Source organism: Chiloscyllium plagiosum, unplaced genomic scaffold (genome assembly GCF_037043375.1).
Source record: "Chiloscyllium plagiosum isolate Xiang-an unplaced genomic scaffold, Cpla_swu_hap1 HiC_scaffold_7, whole genome shotgun sequence".
Classification (NCBI taxonomy): Eukaryota; Metazoa; Chordata; class Chondrichthyes; order Orectolobiformes; family Hemiscylliidae; genus Chiloscyllium; species Chiloscyllium plagiosum.
The window spans coordinates 3,596,591-3,615,553 of NW_028270145.1; the positions used below are offsets into that span (position 1 = coordinate 3,596,591).

An 18,963-nucleotide genomic window follows, 5' to 3' on the forward strand; every position below is an offset into this window, starting at 1 on the left:
TCAATCTGCCGACATGATCCTGAATTTTCTCTTCTGACTAACAGAGGCATGATGATCCAGGTTACTACCTCTAGATCCATGATTTTACAATGCCAAATATTTAATTAAATATTTAAACCCTGAATCACTAAATTCTGTTACAGGTTTCAAAATGAGTTGGATATCATGTGAACAGAAATAAGTTGTAGTGCCATGGGGAAGAAATGGGGCTAGTGGGACCAACTGAGTAGTTTTTTCAGAGACTGTATCGACACAGTTGGCTGAATTGTCAACTTCTGTGATGTAATAGTTCAAGTTGAAAAAAAAATCACTAGTAAATGAAAATTGTCAGTCGATATGTAGAATATCAATGCTGGGCATTTCGTTAAATCTTTTGTGTCGAGCTAGTTTGTTTGGTATTAAGAAACCATTTGGGATTTTCTTTTAAAAGGTCTTCTGTATACTGCGATCAGAGGTGCTGGTGTCTTATTTTCTTTGCTGGTTGAATGGCTGGCTGTTGTGAAGTGAGTGCTTGACCAGAGTCTGTACATCAACCGTAGCTCATCAGAAATGTTTGTTATGAGTTAGCACAAGAGGGTTCTGCGTCATTGTGAGATCAAGGGTATTGTGACAATACAGTTAGGAATTTGTCCCATTGGTGGCCAGTTTCGTTTGTACCAGTGTGAGTAGTTGGTGTTTTGAAGGTCATTTGACTGATAGTGAAATTGTTCTACTACACCACTATGACTGTTTAGTAACATTGCCTAGATTAGAATTTACTGAGAGGCTGGTCAATCTGCAGCATGTTAAACATTGTCAAAGATAACAAGACTTATTGTAAAGAGGGGCTGTGTCACTTTTGGAGGAGGCCAATCGAAGTGACAGTGACAGGAATTCTTCAAGAAGAATGAAGGTTGTCACTTTTTAATCTCTAGACCAAGTTACATAAAATGGAGGAGGTTTTAGAATTTGTAGCAAAAGTGATTTTCATGTGCTTGTTGAGAATTTAATGATACTTCAGTCAGTGTGGCTATTTAAAACTGACACACGGCACACAGGAGGGGCTTTTATATACTGTATGTGGGAGGCATCCAGAGGAGTAAGGCAATATGTTGCAATTATCATTCTCCAGTGATGGTGAGTATTTATGGTTTTGATAAGTGTTACTGTTTCTATTCGAGTGATTGGAACAAATAGTTGCATACACAAGATCACAGGAAGTGAAAATGCATATTGTCATATTCATGGGCTGACGAGAGCAGAATGAAAATAAACAATGAGTGACATAAAAGGGTTGTATTGTTTTGAGGCAGGATGATGGAAATAATTGAAGGTGCACAGCAATGTTTAGTACAACGGGTTTACAATTTAGCATACATATCATTATTTCTTATTTTTGATTTTTCTTAAAATCCAGACAATAATACTTAAATAAAAATGTTAACTGTGCACAACCACTGCTATAGTGAGATCATGCCATGGACCTCTGTGTAATAAGGCAGCAATACCAGATTTCGTTTTCGTAACTGTATCTACTTGAATATTTCTGTATGAGATAATAACACCTACTTGGCTAACAGGTAAATCTATGTTCTCCAACTGAAACTCAGAATGCAACGAGCATTGGCTTCTGTTTCCAAGATCACCCTGCTAATGACCTTTCAATTACTCAAGGTCATGCTTTGAAGTGATGATGACAAATCAACATCTGGCATAGCTTTTGCGATAATGAAGGAGATATTCCCTGGTGATTCCCCCAATCCAGGGGCATTACTTTGTTCGAAACACTGAACAAATGACTGGTTGCATTAGATGCGTATACTCCTCCAGAGAACCACTGATCCAATGTTATCCAGGAAGTCTGAAAACTCCAGTAAAATTCTACATATGCAATTGGATTTTAATATGAATGTGTTCGCGAAGAGGGTTGTTGTGGCACAGTAGTAATGTTCCTTACTCTGGACCAGGAGGCCCAGTTACAAGTCCCACCTGCTCTAGAGGTGTGTAATGATATCGCCTGAGTAGGTTGATTAGAAAATTTCTGCCAACTGTCCACTGCTAAGAGGCTAATTTCACTGATTCTGCAGATCAACAGTCTGTTTGAGGGCCTATCCCGCTCACTGATACCTTTGAGGAACGATGTGCATTTTTTTTTGTATGTCATGAACAAGTGATTGTTCTACAACCCACTGCACGAAAAATGCCTTAATTCTGCTTAAGCATGCAGCTTCTGAATTCCAGTGTTGTAAATTGCATTACTTGAAACTTCGCAGTCTTACACAGGAATGTCGGTATTGCTGTCCATTTGTTGTCCCTAATGTCAGTCTTGTACTGTTGTAGTCCATATGGTGTTAGTACGCTAGTAGTTCTAGTAAGAGAGCTCCAGGATTTTGACCCAACGACAATGAAAGAATGGTGACATAGTTCCAAATCAGGGTGGTGTATGCTTGGTGCGAAATCTTCAGGTGATAGTGTTTCCATGTGTCTGCTACCCTTGTCTTTATAGGTGCTGGGGGTCATGGGTTTTGAAAGTAGGTTGAGTTGATGTAACATTAATGCATCCTGTTGATGGTACACATTGCCATCACTGTACATCAGTGTTGAAGTGAATTTGTTTTGGGTAGATGAGATGCTATACCAAAATGGGTTGCTTTGTCCTGAATGGTATTTGAGATGCTCGTGTTGTTGAAGTCGCACTTATCCAGGCAAGTGGAGGGTCATCTATCACACTCCTGATTTTTGTCTTGTGGTCAATCGTTGAGGAATCAAGAACTAAGTTGCACATCTCTGGCCTGCTCTCGTAACAACAGAATTTATAAGACTGGCCCAGTTCAGTCTCTGGTCAGCTTTAATCCCCATGATGTTGATAGTGTTTGAAATATCTCCACAGAAGCTGATATCCTGTCACCAAGTCACCCTTTATTTACACGTCGAGAGTGTGGTGCTGGAAAAGCACAGCAGGTCTGGCAGCATCTGAGGAGCAGGAGAAACAAAGTTTTGGTATAAGCCCCCTGAAATGTCGATTCTCCTGCTCGTCGGATGCTGCCTGAATTGCTGTGCGTTTTCAGCACCACACTTTTGACTCGATTGCCAGCATCTGCAGTCCTCACTTTTTTCCTCCTTTATTTACATGTGCACAGTACATGGACTCTGACCAGTTAGCTTAGAGCCAGTCCCTAGAGAGAGGAGAATCTCTGAGATTGGCTCCCTGATTGACCTCGGGACAAAAGCCCCAATCAAAAAACTCTTACTCAATGAAATTCACTTTGCCCCTCGTTCCAATCAATACAGTGAGGGATTCAAGGATATTCATGCATTGAAGTAAGCAGGATATGGTTGGATTCTATCTCTGTTGAGATGGTGATTGCCTGCCACTTGAGTACACTAACTTGCTCAGAGGCTGTCCAGGTCGTACCCTCTACCTGTGTCCACCTCTAACTATCTACTTCTGATACTCCCCTGCGCCCCTACATAATCTGTAGCTCCCTGTACCCCCACATCTAGCCCTAAAGAAGGGTTAATACCTGAAATGTCAACTTCTCCTCCACCTGTGCTGCCTGGCTTGCTGTATTAAACTAGCCTCCTGTTTGTCTACTTCTAATTAACTTGCTACTTAGGAACCATTTCTGAAATTTGTCCACGTCTTGCTGCATACGGGCACAAACTATTTCAGCATCTGAAGTCTCAAAAGCTGTTCGATGTTGTATAACCAAATGTCTTCATTTCTCGTCTTTGTGATAAAGTGACTGAAGATAGTTGTGTCTAGGAACACTTGCAGTCATGTCCTGGGGCTGAGATGATTGTCCTGCAGCAAGAATAACCACCTTCCTTTGTATGACATGGAGAGTTTTCACTGATTCCCATTGATTCCAATTTAACTCCGGCTCCTTAATAGTACTTTGATTCAAGGACAATCTCTTTCACCTCACCTCTGAAATTCAGGTGTTTTGTCCGTGTTTGGATGAAGGCTATCATGATATCAGAAACTGAGGGAGCTTGGCCAAATCTATACTGTGCCAACGAACAGTCATGGACAGATTGAGAGTTTTAAAATAAATCTGTCTCGATTCTCACCACCTATCCATAAAATGATTAATTCATTCATTTTAACAAAAGAACAGTAGGGGCATATTTTCCTCATTGCCTGTGTTTGTGGATTCTGACTTTGAAAGGGCAGAATAACACAGATAAAGTTAAAAGCAAAAATAATGTTTATTAGGGCAGGGGAGATCTGATAACAAAAACAATCTTACAAGCATACATGGACAGATGGAATCAGATGACTGAGGTACAAAAATAACAGAAGTGTGCGAGTTTATCAATGTCCTTGCTTTAAAAATGGAGTCCAAAGTTGGAGTTAGCAGTCTGGAATTCCTGAGGTTCTGAAGGAGCGTCATTGGTTCAAAATGTTAATGGTTTCTCTCTCCAGCCCTTTGTTTCTGTTTCTATTTCAAACTTTCAGCATCCACAGTAATTTGTTTTCATTTCACTGGAATTCCTTTGTGGGGATGGATTGTGTGACTCAGCAGCATAGAGTCATAGAGATGTACAGCATGGAAACAGACCCTTCGGTCCAACCCGTCCATGCCGACCAGATATCCCAACCTAATCTAGTCTCACCTGCCAGCACCTGGCCCATATCCCTCCAAACCCTTCCTATTCATATACCCATCCAAATGCCTCTTAAATGTTGCAATTGTACCAGCCTCCACCACATCCTCTGGCAACTCATTCCATACACGTACCACCCTCTGTGTGAAAACATTACCCCTTAGGTCTCTTTTATATCTTTCCCCTCTCACCCTAAACCTATGCCCTTTAATTCTAGACTCCCTGATCCAGGGAAAAGACTTTGCCTATTTACCCCGTCCATGCCCTTCATAATTTTGTAAACCTCCAGAAGGTCACCTCTCAGCCTCTGATGCTCCAGCTGAGAATATCTTCTCTTTAAAACTCCCTTTGCAAGTCCCTTGAGGGGGTTGTGTTGAAGTGTAACTTCTGCTTCACTGGGCGACAAAAGGAAGTTTTTACTTGTAGAGTGCACAAATACAGATGGTGGTGTTTCCTTTTTAGCCCAGAGCACGGGGTTTTGTTTTTGGCAGTAAATGTAGCATAAGGCAATGCTAACCACTTCAAAATTACATAATGAAAGTCATGAACATGTGGGTGAAGAACAAGAGTAGGCCATTTGGCCCCTTGAGCTTGCTCCACTAATCAGTGCAAACATAGCTGTTTTGTGGTTTGAGTTCCACACTGTCATCTATCTCCACTGACCTTTGTTCGGCTCAATATTGTAGGAATTGAGTGACCAAGCTTTCTCAGGTGTGGGGTGATTGGCAGGTTGGTGGTGGCAAAATAGTTACCATCAAAACCGAGGCTTGCTGAAGACAACTGCCTTTGGCCCATTCTATAGGTTTAGTGAAAAATTATTAACACATAACCTTATAAGATAGGTTTAACTTGCAATTCTATTGTGTTAGGGCTTTTCTTGGAGAGAGTCACCTCTGTTGCAGCTCCTAACACAACAGTTTAACTTGCAGTCTCATCAGGAGGACCTTGAAGCAGTGATTGGCTGATTTTGATGGCTTCGAGCTTCAGGAAACTTACCTCAAGGTCCAGTCATGTGACTACAGCAACTGTCTTTGTGGGGCTGTTGAATGTGTTTTTTCAATCAGTCACTGAATATATGTATTAACAGTTTTCTTTACTCCGTTTGTGACAGAGCAAGTTTATTGTTTTTTGTGTTGCTTGGTAACACTGGCAGTGACACCTTCCATCACTATGCTGATGATCAAGAATAGCCTGACTGTATGGTATTTGTTTGGGTTGTATTTTGCCTGCTTTTTAATGTGCTTGGGCAATTCTCCACTTTGCTGAGTAAATGCCAGTGTTGCTTTCTTTTAATTCATCATGGGATATGGGTATACATGGCTTGGCCAGTCTTTATTCTGGGTGGAGACCCATGGTGGATTAGTTACTGAGCACCTCTGGCTGAGATGCTTGAAGGTGCTTCAGTCTTATCTTTTGTACTAATGTGCTGGAATCTACCATCATTGATAAAGGGGATAATTATGGAACCTTTTTGTTCTGATGAGTTGTTTAATTGTTCATTAGCTATCAAGCCTGGATGTGGCAGGACTGCAATGCTTGGATCTAATCCTTTGCCTGTGGATTTGCTTACCTATGCCTTATGCATGCTGTTTATGCTGGTTGGTAAGTAAGTAGCCCTGTGTTGCAGCTTCAGAGTTTACACATCTTTTTAGGTAGGCCTGCTCTTGAATTCTGGTGTTCTCTTCTGCAACTCTACATGGGAGTATAGGAGCAAAGAGGTCCTTCAGCTGTATAGGGCACCGGTGAGACCGCACCTGGAGTATTGTGTGCAGTTTTGGTCTCCGCATTTGAAGGAGGACATTCTGGCTATTGAGGGAGTGCAGCTTAGGTTCACGAGGTCAATTCCCAGAATAGTGGGAGATTGGAGCGACAGGGCTTGTATACACTTGAGTTTAGAAGGATGAGAGGGGATCTGATTGAGATGTATAAGATTATTGAAGGATAGGACACTCTGGAGGCAGGAAGTGTGTTTCCACTGATGGATGAGTCCAGAACCAGAGGACATTGTTCTTAATGGTCTACCCCTTATCTTTAAACTGAGTTGAGGAGAAAATTATTCACCCAGAGAGTGGTGGGTGTATGGAATGCTCTGCCCCAGAAGGCAGTGGAGGCCAAATCTCTGGAAACTTACAAAAAAGAGATGGATAGAGCTCTTAAGGATAGTGGAACCAAGGGTTATGGGGAAAAAGCAGGAACAGGATACTGATTGTGGATGATCAGCCATGATCACAATGAATGGTGGTGCTGGCTTGAAGGGCAGAATGGCCTACTCCTGCACCTATTGTCTATTGATTTAAAGTTAACCCCCTAGCTTTGATGGTAATGATAGCAGGGACTTTACTGAGATTACAGATTGTAGTTAAATACAATTCTGCTACTAATGGCTCACAGGGTCTGTTTGAAATCTCTCCCTTTCAGTTCTTGATAGTGGCCATACAACACAATGGAAGCTTTCTTCAGTGTGAAGACAGGACTTTGTCTCCACTTGAGCTGCACGGTGGTCACTCCTACTGATACAGTCATGGGCAAGTGTATCTGTGACAGGCAGATTGGTGAGACTGATCTCAAGTCAGTGAGCCCTCACTGTTTGCTACACACTTAGCTAGTACCATGTCCTTTTACAACTTGGCAATCGAGTCACCTTTGGTGAAGGTCATTGAAGTTCCCAACCTAGAGGAGATTCTATGCTCTGTGTATAACGTGAGAGAGTACAAAAGGAGGGGCAGCGTTTGATGGTAGTCAGCAGGAGGTTTCCTTGCCCATATTGACCTGATGCCATTACAATTTGAGTGCCCGAGTCAATGATGAGAACTCCAAGGATCTCTCTGTCCCAATTGGATACCACTGTGCTGCCACCTTTCATGATGATTATCCAGATTTGCTTATGGATCAACAGAAATTATATTGTTTTGGAGATAGAGGAGTCCTCCACTATTGTAACACCATTGGGAGCAGTGGATACTGCCTCTTTTGAGTGATGTATTTAATGACTGCAACAGACTAGACACGGTGGTGCTTAGAGCAGAGGGACTTTGGAAAGCCTGCCAGTGAACTAAGTTGAATCGCATTTCTTTAGACACTGCTAGTAATGCACAGAGGCCTTCACCAGATATAGTTGGTCGCACCTGTAACGAGGTAGATGGGAGGTGGACAGTGGCTTGTTCGGGAGGTCGGGGAGTTTGGGTGCAAGGCCAGGGCCATAGGATAAGTGGCTTTTTATACTGCGTACTGAGTTCCTGTGAATGAGTCGGTGGGCCTTCGGGAACAATGGGCCCATGTGAATTCAGTTAAAACTCTGAGCTGCCATTAAATCTCTGTGGGCTTGGAAATGATTGATCTCAAGTGACTCGTTAATGAGCCAGATAGATGTTCCACTAACAGTGGGTGGGATTTGAGAGTTATACTGTCTTTCCTGCACCCCCATTTTAAATGTGGGACTGTTTGCCTGCTGTTGGCAATTTGACATAGGCCTCCTGCACAGAGGTGGGCATTGAGGACGACTATGCCCTCAGTAAATTTGAGGCACAAGGTCAGACGAAACATACTTGTTTCAGGAGTGGACTTTAAGATTATCAAATTGAATGGTTCCCCAATATGATGGCAACCACTGATGAACTTAATCCTGAAGTATTGTCCACTATGGTCAAAGATTTAAAAACCAGGAGATCTAGAAGGTATACAAAATTTGAGGGAAACATTTTTAACCTGAAGCATATTGAAAATATGGTAATTACTATGCCAAGTCACTGAAGTAAACACTATACATATGTACAAGAAATAAATGGATGTATTTCTGAACAGAAGGGACTTACTTGAGAAGTAGGGTTAATTAAATGAAAAAAAAGATTCAGACTTGTTGGTGCTGATGAATTTTTCAGATTCCTTGAAAATGTTTTGTGTTTTTGATGTATGGAAAATCTGATTTTTTCAGTGAACTGCAGAACAGCAAGTCAACTCTAGGATTCCAATGATAAATACAAACTATTCCTCATCACGATTATAGTTTGATTACTATGCCAAAATATCCAGATGCTATCAGAAACAATGTATGACTTCAAAAGAGAGATATGCTACAGAACTGGTTTTATGGAGCAAGAATTCTTTTGACCAAAACCAAAATGCATAACTAAAGTAAATTCAAGGTGAAACTAAAAGATAAAGCATACAAAAATGCAAAATAAAACAGATTTTTGGGGAACAGAGTAGATATAAAGTACAGCAAAAGTTGAAAAGCAGATAATAAGAGCTCAAAATGAACTGACAATATGCCCTGAACTATAGCTTTCCCAGGTTTTTTTGATATAGGAGCTATTCCTATTGGTTAGAAAGTTGCAAATGTCATTCCACTCTTGATAAAGGAAAGAATTGCAGGCGAGTTAACATTTCTTGTTTGGAGCTACTCTAGTCTATTGTGAATGAACAATGACTGACACCTTGAAAGTTTGTCAGAATGTCTTTCAACATCAAATATTCCAAAATGGTGAAAAAGCAGAAGTGAAGGAGATGGTTTCAAGGTCCACTGTAGATCATTAAAATATCATTGACAGACACAGAAAATAAAAAAAGGAGAGAACTTTTATTGGCTTCTTATATCTGAAGGGCTGCTAAAATACACTGTAGAAGTTACTCTGCACTAACAGCACTGAAAATAGTTTTGGGCCTTAGACCTTAGAAACACTATACTAGTCTTGCAGGGAATGTAGCATATATTCACCCGAATAATATCTTATAAATACTTACGTTAAATAGCAAGAAGAGATTGAACAAACTGGGGTTTCGTTTCTGAAATTTGGAAGGGTATGTGATTTGATGGAAGTATTGAAAGTATTGGGAATCGGTTTTGCTCGGTTGGCTAGATTGTTGGTTTGCAGAGCAGTGTGATGCCAACAGCTTAGGTTCCATTCCCATCACCGATTTGAGGTTTCCATGAAGGACTCTGCTTCTGAACCCCTTCCCTCACCTAAGGTCTGGTGACCCTCTTGTTAAATCACTGCCAGTCCCTGCTGTCTAATAAGAGAGCAGCCCCTTTGGTCTGATAAGACTATGGCGACAACAATAGACAGTATTAAGAAGAACAGGTCAGAAGAGCGATAGGAAAGCTATTTATGTTTATTGGTGTACCTAAGACTAGAGAACACCGTCTCAACATTAGAACCAAACAAGGAAACAATTTTACAACTTATTGAAGTATGGACTCTCTTCCACAAAGAACCAGTTGTTAATTTTACATCTGAACATTGTTATCCAAAGATATCGAAAGAAGAGGTGTGGAGCAAATGTTAGTATTGGGGCAAAGCAATCAGTGAACTCGTGGAAAGATGCATGGCAAACTAAATGGCCTTTTCCAGGTCCTATGCTGCAAGACTGAGCGCCTGACTTTGGCCATTTTTCTTTTCAGCAATTCCATGACTTCTGTCCACATTTGCCAGGGGGTCTATGTGAAGAGCTGCTGAGTACAATTTTACCTCCACCCTTTGCTGATTTGAACCTATGCTATCTCAGATTAACATGGCATTGTGGTCTGACTTTACTACATTGAATTATTTACTGGCATTCTTTCTAAATGAATACATCTCAGTTGCTTCTTTTCAAGTCTGTGTTTCCAGCAATTTCTCCTCATTCACTAATCAGAGATATTAAGCTCCCAGATCTGTAACTGACTGACTGGTTTCCTTCTGCCACCTTTCTTAGAGTGGGAAGTTGCAGATGTTACTCCAATCTACAGGATATGATATACTAATGACCAGATAATATATTTCAGTATTACTTGAGATATAAATATTGGCAACATTGTTGGGGAGACCTCCTTACTTTTCAAAGTTGTGCCATGGGATCTTTCTCATGCACCCTAAGTGGACATGGGTCTGTTTTGGTCTAACATCTCACATTAAAAACACCCTTTTAACAGCGTAGTGCTGCCTCAATACTGCACAGAACTGCAACTTAAATGATTTGCTCTAGACTCTGGAGAGGGACCTAAAAACACAATGTTCTAACTTGGAGCTGTAAGACCCTTTCCACCGAGAACCATAATTGAAGTATTCCAAATGGGACAGGAGCTCTGTGATTCAGCAGCCTCCATTGTGGCATAGTTGAAAGTGGAGCATGTCCAATGTTCTGACTATACCTACTGGTTTCTGGCTGGTTGTGGAAGGAGTCACAGAAGAGAAATGGGCATCCTGTGAAGCTAAGAGATAATCATTGTGTGTCACCGTACTGCAGTACAGATTTTTATCATCTGACTAATGAGCACGTGTTGGAGGCCTGGGACCAAGTTCCCTGGCTATAAGCCCTCTTTGGGAAGGAGTAGGGACTTTAAAATGAATTATCTCGGGAGAACAAAGTACTTAAAATGTACTTCCTTTTGTCACTCCCCCTCCCCCACCTCAATCAATCTATTCTCCTCGATTACTGCCAGTTCTGTTGCGAATAGTATGATTTGGATGTGATGTTAAAATGTTGGAAGGTAAACCAACATTGCTAAACAAAGGGCAATTATGAATTTTATATTTATTTTGCTAAGACTGACAAGTTTAATTAATGTTCTGGGACTTTCCCATGGGAGTCAAAGTAATTGTGGAATATTTGGTTATTCTGCATAGAAGCAGATTCCTTGTTGACAGTAGGGTCTAATAATAAGCCTGTGTAGTTGTTTGTAAAAGAAAACACACATTGGGGAATGAGGCTGTAACTATACAACAGAGTTCAGTAATTAAATTATGGGTCTTGTTCAGTGGCAGGCTGTCCAAATATTTCTTCTTCGTATTTACTGATTTATTCTAGAACATGCCTGACATTTAGGCATGTGAGGATTTAAATACTTTGCTGACATGGTAGGGCATGCAGAAAAATGGCAAAATGCTACAGCTGTCTATGTGTCTATGGTGCTCAGCATTTCTCTGATCCTTTTGTCCCCCCTGTGCTTTTTTTTTATGCCTTGGTTATGATTTTCCAGCCTGTTTCTGAACTATGTCAAAGCTCTGCCATATTGCATAAGACAAACCAGGACAGTATATGCACAGTTAATGGTTGGGCCCTGGGAGGTGTGGTAGAACAGAGAGATCTAGGGATGCAGTTACATAGTTCTTTCAAAGTGGAGTCACGGGTAAGCAGGGATGGTGAAGGAGTTTGGTATGCTTAGCTTCATTGGTCAGAGCATTGCGTACAGAATGTTATGTTATGGCTGTATAAAACATTGGTGAGGCAACTTTTAGAATACTGCATTCAGTTTTGGTCACCTTGTTATAGCAAGAATGTTATTAAACTGAAAAGGGTGCAGAAAAGATTTAAAAGTTTGTTACTGAGACTAGAGGGTTTGACTTATAAGAATCTGTGCAGTTACTACCTTTGCTGTTCAACTCATGTATACCTGGACATCGAGGTGCATCTGGGAAAATTAACAAACGGTTAAATTCACAACTGATCTTGGACGAACCTGTTTGGGAGAGGTCACAGCACAGAAACAAATAAGTGAATAGTTTTAGTGTGGCCTTGCTGTAAATCTGCAGTAGTGAGTAGAGTGGGTTCTTTCTTGATTTATGTTTTATTGAAATTTGTCTCTTGATTAAATTTAAAAATATTTAAGTCATAAGTATTAAGTTAGCCTGGAACAGTGTTTTGTAGAGGAAGAATTTTCTGAATTTTCTGAATCTACAGATTGGAAAAAGCACAAATGGCCCTTAGTAGAGTGATATGCTCTGGTGGATGTGGGACTTTAGAGAGAGTTCGTGTTACTGATGATTATATATGCAATAAATGCTGTTGATTACAAATTCTATCAGATTGAATAGATCGGTTGGAGAGACAGTTAGAGGCAATGAGGAATTTACAAGAGCAAAGGGATGTGATGGATGGCAGTTATAAGAAGGGAGAAACATTGCAGGTACAATCACATAGATGGGTTAACTGCAGGAAAGGTAAGCCTTCTGTGGCTATCCCCCATTTCAAACAAGCGTGCTATTTTGGAAAATGTAGGGGGTGATGAATTCTCCGGGGAATGTAGCATGAACAGACAAGTTTCTGGTATCGAGACTGGCTCTAATGCAATGAGGGATACGTCAGGTTCTAAGAAATCAATCGTGTGAGGGGACTCTCTAGTCTGAGGCACAGAGACGTTTCTGTGGCCAGCAGTGAAATATCAGAATGGTGTGTTGACTCCCTGGTGCCAGGATCAAGGGTCTCAGAGGGTGCAGAATGTTCTCTATGGAGAGAGGGCCCAGCAGGCATCATTGTCCACATTGGAACGAACAGCATAGGAAGGGAAAAGGTTGAGATTCTGAAGGGAGAGTATAGAGAGTTAGGCAGGAATTTTAAAAAGGAGGTCCTCTAGAGTGGTAATTTCTGGATTACTCCTGCTGCTACGAATTACTGAGGGTAGGAATACGAGGACAGAGCAGATGAATGCATGGCTGAGGAGCTGATGTATGGGAGAGGATTCACACTTTTGGATCATTGGAATCTCTTCTGTGGTAGAAGTGATCTGCACAGGAAGGATGGGATTGCACCTGGAGAGCTGCTCAGGAGGATTTAAACTAGTAAGGTGGGTGAGTGGGACCCAGGGAGATAGTGAGGAAAGAGATCAATCTGAGACTGGTACAGTTGAGAACAGAAGCGAGTCAAACGGTCAGGGTAGGCAAGGACAAGATAGGGCTGATATGTTAAACTGCATTTATTTCAATGCAAGAGGCCTAACAAGGAAGGCAGATGAACTCGGCATGGTTAGAAACATGGGACTGGGATATCACAGCAATTACAGAAACATGGCTCAGGGATGGACAGGACTGGCAGCTTAATGTTCCAGGATACAAATGCTACAGGACAGACAGAAAGGGAAGTGAGAGAGGAGGGGGAGTAGTGCTGTACTGAGGGAGGATATTCCCGAAAATACAGCTGTACTGAGGGAGGATATTCCCGAAAATACATTCGGGTGGAACTGAGAAATAAGAAAGGGATGATCACCTTACTGGGATTGTATTATAGTCCCCTAATAGTCAGAGGGAAATTGAGAAACAAATTTATAAGGAGATCTCAGTTATCTGAAAGAGTAATAAGGTAGTTATGGTAGAGGATTTTAATTTTCCAAACATCGACTGGGACTGCCATAGTGTGAAGGGTTTAGATGGAGAGGAATTTGTTAGATGTGTACAAGGAAACTTTCTGATTCACTATGTGGATGCACCTACTAGAGAAGGTGCAAAACTTGACTTACTCTTGGGAAATAAGGCAGGGCAGGTGACTGAGGTGTCAGTGGGGGAGCACTTTGGAGCCAACGACCATAATTCTATTAGATTTAAAATAGTGATGGAAAAGGATAGACCAGATCTAAAAGTTGAAGTTCTAAATTGGAGAAAGGCCAATTTTGACGGTATTCGGCAAGAACTTTCAAAAGCTGATTGGGTGTAGCTGTTTACAGATAAAGGGACGGTTGGAAAATGGGAAGTCTTCAGAAATGAGATAATGAGAGTCCAGAGAAAGTATATTCCTGTTAAGGTGAAAGGAAAGGCTGGTAGGGAATGCTGGATGACTAAAGAAATTGAGGGTTTGGTTAAGAAAACGAAGGAAGCATATGTCAGGTATAGACAGGATAGATCGAGTGAATCCTTAGAAGAGTATAAAAGCAGTAGGAGTATACTTAAGAGGGAAATCAGGAGGGCAAAAAGGGGACATGAGATAGCTTTAGCAAATAGAGTTAAGGAGAATCCAAAGGGATTTTTACAAATACATTAAAGACAAAAGGATAACTAGGGAGAGAATAGGGCCCCTCAAAGATCAGCAAGGCGTCCTTTGTGTGGAGCCGCAGGAGATGGGGGAGATATTAAATGAGTATTATGCATCAGTATTTACTGTGGAAAAGGACACGGAAGATATAGAATGTAGGGAAATAGATGGTGACATCCTGAAAAATGTTCATATTAGAGGAGGAAGTGCTGGATGTCTTGAAACGCATAAAAATGGATAAATCCCCAGGACCTGATCAGATGTACCCTAGAACTCTTTGGGAAGCTAGGGACGTGATTGTTAGGTCCCTTGCTGAGGTGTTTGTATCATTGATAGTCACAGCTGAGGTGCCGGAAGACTGGAGGTTAGCTAACGTGGTGCCATGGTTTAAGAAACGTGGTAAGGATAAGGCAGGGAACTATGGACCAGTGAGCCTGATGTTGATGGTGGGTAAGTTGTTGGAGGGAATCCTGAGGGACAGGATTTACATGTATTTAGAAAGGCAAGGACTGATCAGGGATAGTCAATATGGCTTTGTATGTGGGAAATTATGTCTCGCAAACTTGATTGAGTTTTTTTGAAGAAGTAACAAAGAGGATTGGTGAGGGCAAAGCAGAAGACGTGATCTATATGGACTTCAGTAAGGTATTCAACAAGGTTTTTCATGGGAGACAGGTTAGCAAGTTTAGATCTCATGGAATACAGGGAGAACTAGCCATTTGGATACAGAACTGGCTCAAAAGTAGAAGACAGAGGGTGATGGTGGAGGGTTGTTTGTCAGACTGGAGGCCTGTGACCAGTGGAGTGCCACAAGACTCTGTCCTGTGTCCATTACTTTTCATCATTTATATAAATGATTTGGATGTTAGCATAAGAGGTACAGTTAGTAAGTTTGCAGATGACACCAAAATTGGAGTTGTAGTGGACAGCAAAGCATGTTACGTCAGATTATAAAAGGATCTTGATCAGATGGGCCAATGGGTTCAGGAGTAGCAGATGGAATTTAATTTAGATAAATGTGAGGTGCGGCATTTTGGGAAAGCAAATCTGAGAAGAACTTATACACTTGTAATGGTAAGGTCCTGGGGGGTGTTGCTGAACAAAGAGACCTTGGAGTGCAGATTCATAGCTCCTTGAAAGTGGAGTCGCACGTAGATAGGATAGTGAAGATGGCGTTTGGTATGCTTTCTTTTATTGGTCAGAGTATTGAGTACAGGAGTTGGGAGGTCATGTTGCGGCTGTACAGGACGTTGATTAGGCCATGTTGGCATATTGTGTGCAGTTCTGGTCTCCTTCCTGTCAGAAAGATGTTGTGAAACTTGAAAGGGTTCAGAAAAGATTTACAAGGATGTTGCCAGGGTTGGAGGATTTGAGCGATAGGGTGAGATTGAATAGGCTGGGGCTGTTTTCCCTGGAGCGTCGGAGGCTAAGGGTTGACCTTACAGAGGTTTATAAAATCATGAGGGGCATGGATAGGATAAATAGACAAAGTCTTTTCCCTGGTGTGGGGGAGTCCATAACTAGTAGGCATAAGTTTATGGTGAGAGGGGAAAGATAGAAAAGAGACCTCAGGGGCAACGTTTTCACGCAGAGGGCGGTGTGTATATGGAATGAGCTGCCAGAGGAAGAGGCTGGTACAATTGCAACATATAAAAGGCATCTGAATGAGTATATGAACAGGAAGCATTCGGAGGAATATGGGCCAGATGCTGGCAAGTGGGACGAGATTGGGGAGGGATATCTAGTCGGCATGGACAGTTGGACCGAAGGTTCTGTTTCTGTGCTGTACATCTCTATGCCTGAGAGGTTGGATAGGCTGGGACTGTAGGAGTCTGAGGGGGTTTATGCAATTGCGAGGGGCACAGATAAAGTGATTACCCAAGGTGTTTTCCCAATGGTAAGGGTGCCCAAAACTAGAGGGCATAGGCTTAACCTGAGAGGGGAAAGATTTGAGGGACTTGAGAGACAACTGTTTCATACAGAGGGTGATGCATGTTTGGAATGAGGCAAATACAATTACAACATTTAAAAGACATTTCAACAGGTATATGGATAGGAAAGATTTAGAGGGATTTGGGTCAAATGCAGGCAAATGGGACAAGTTCAGTTTCAGACATCTGTTTTGCATGGACAAGTTGGGCTGAAGGGTTTGTTTCCATGCTGTATGACTCTGTAACTCATTGATATTTGCTTCCTCCTCCCACTTCCTGCAGTTAAGAGACAGACAACATGGAATATCCATGCCTATTTTAACCATCTCCAGGAGGGATCTGACCTGTTCCCCCTTGTAAGTGCATTAGTGATGCTAGATACCAGGGAGGCCTGCCCTATCATTTCTCGAGATAGCAAAGGACCTAAGTTACCCAAAGGCTGATTGCAGATGAACAGTGACATCTGGCAAGTTACTTATTACAGGTTGTTAAAAAGAATTATTCAGCAACTAGATTGAATGCCATCACCAGAATGCTGGGTTAGTCCTTCAAGCTGGTTTACAAGCCTGATTTTCTCCCTCTTCAGATGGATTTCTCAGAAGTCTTGAGAAATTGAATATCAATGTCTACATATATTTCTCTGGCCTTTCCTGTTTATTGCTTGCAAAACAGTCAGAAGTTGGCAGAATACTCTTCATGCAAGATTTCATAATGAGCACGTCATAACTCAAATTGCCCATGTACTGGCATGTATTATGAGGATTAGATTTAAGATGATGTCGAGAGTCGTTGAGATGGATATTAAAATATCACACTTTGCTACTTTTCGCTCTGCCTGACACTCTAGTTTGAAGGCAGAGTAATTTTTTATCTTCTTGTCTTTACTCCTGTTTAAAATCTCCTGCTTTTTCATTTGTCTCAATCTGCTTCTCCAGTTCATCCATAATAGGTGTTTACAAGTCTATCTTTCTTCTTAGCAGTAGAATTCTGATAAGACTGTCGACTGTAAGTGAAATCAGTTCATTCCATTCAAATAACGTATGTCCTGGTCTTTCATGTCCTGGTCTTTCATTCCTTACTTGAATTTTTCCACAGCAGTGAGTGAAACAGGGAATGTGCATTAATTAAGTCCCATTCTCTGGGAAGATGCACTGAGAAACTGTCTACGGGTTTCCAGCGACATGGAAAATTTGACTTGAATGCTGAGGTGGTTTTGCCTTCTGTTTAAGGTTAACATCTCAACACTACTGATGAGAGAAAGTATGTGACAAATGACATTGAGGATAAGCCATGCTTTCCATCATAACAAAAAAGTGACATACATCAGGCTACTGGGGGTGGGATGTCCTTCAATTTTTAGATAAATATCTGATTGGCTTGTAACTGTTTGGGTGTTTTTAGGTGAATTTGATTCATTTTAAAATTGTTGCATATTTTTAGAATGATTAATGCTTGTTAAGGTTAATTTTAGTTGGTACTTGAGGATTACGGAAACTAGAAAATGTAGAGCATCTGTTGCCATGTCACCTTAAGCCAAGATGGATATTGGTATCTTTGTGTAGAAGTCTTTTCCTGTTTGTTCCAGTAAGCACGTCAATCTCAAAATCTTCAACAAGATGACAATTTAACTCCTTTGAACATAAGAGTTCCACTTTTCCAGTAATCAACCGGTTATGACTGGTGGTATCTTAGCACTGAGTTGTAGAAATTGCTGTTTATCTGTGATTTAAAAGATCTCAATGTTAGTTTCCTCAGACTGTATGTTCAGAATGGCTCCCTGCCCCAAAGAGGAGAGACACAGAAAGCTGTAAAGATTATGTGCTGAATAGCATACTAATTTCAAGACATGAGGATTACTTCCCTTCAGCACAAGCCTGGATGTTGTCCAGATCATGCTGCATTTGGCAGTGAATTATTTCTGTATCTGTAGATTTGTGAATGTGATGTTGAATATTGTGCAATCATCAGCAAATGTTCCCACTTGTTACTTTATGTTGGAAGACAGGTTGTTGATAAGCAGCAAGATGATTGGGCCTAGATACTACCCTGAAGCACTCCTGCAGAGATTCCTGGGGCTGAGATGATTGACCTCCAACAACCACAACCATCTTTTTGTGTTCGGTATAATCCCATTCGGTGGATGGCATTCCCCCGATTCCCAATGACATCAGTCTTGCAAGGGTTTAACATTACACTCTGTTAAATACTGCTTTGATGTCAAGGGTAGTCACCTTCCCTCCTGAGTTTGCTGTTTTATTTTCCCCGTCTTTGGACCAAGGCTATAGTAAAAATCCTGCAATGTGGGTTACGCTAGTCAAGCCAACATATTTTGCAATATATTTCCAAATCCAAATGGTGTGAGGTTTGAAGGAAGTCTTGCACATGGTGATGCTCACAAGCATCTCCTGCCCTTGTCTGTCGAGATAGCCGGAATTGTGGGTTTTGAAGGTGCTGTCGAAGGAGTCTTGGTGAGTTATGCAGTGAATCTTAGAGATGGCACACATTGTAGCCACTGTCAGTGGTGAACGGAGCAAATGTGGAAAGTGGTAGATGGGGTAATGATCAATTGGGCTGCTTTGTCCCAGATTGTGACCAGTTTCATGAATGTTCTTTTCTGTTGATAGCATTTCATCATTTAGTTAATGATTGATAATAAACAGTGTTCGATTTGTCCCGCTTTTTATGAATAGGAATATACCTAGACTGTTTTACATTGAGAGGTAGA

At 41.3% G+C, this 18,963-nt stretch overlaps 1 protein-coding gene across 3 annotated transcripts in view; it reads left to right on the forward strand.

Moving 5' to 3' along the window:
• Nucleotides 1-18,963, forward strand: part of myo1b (myosin IB) — a 275,282-nt gene that overhangs the window by 85,560 nt on the left and 170,759 nt on the right. The gene's annotated exons all lie outside the window — the stretch shown is intronic.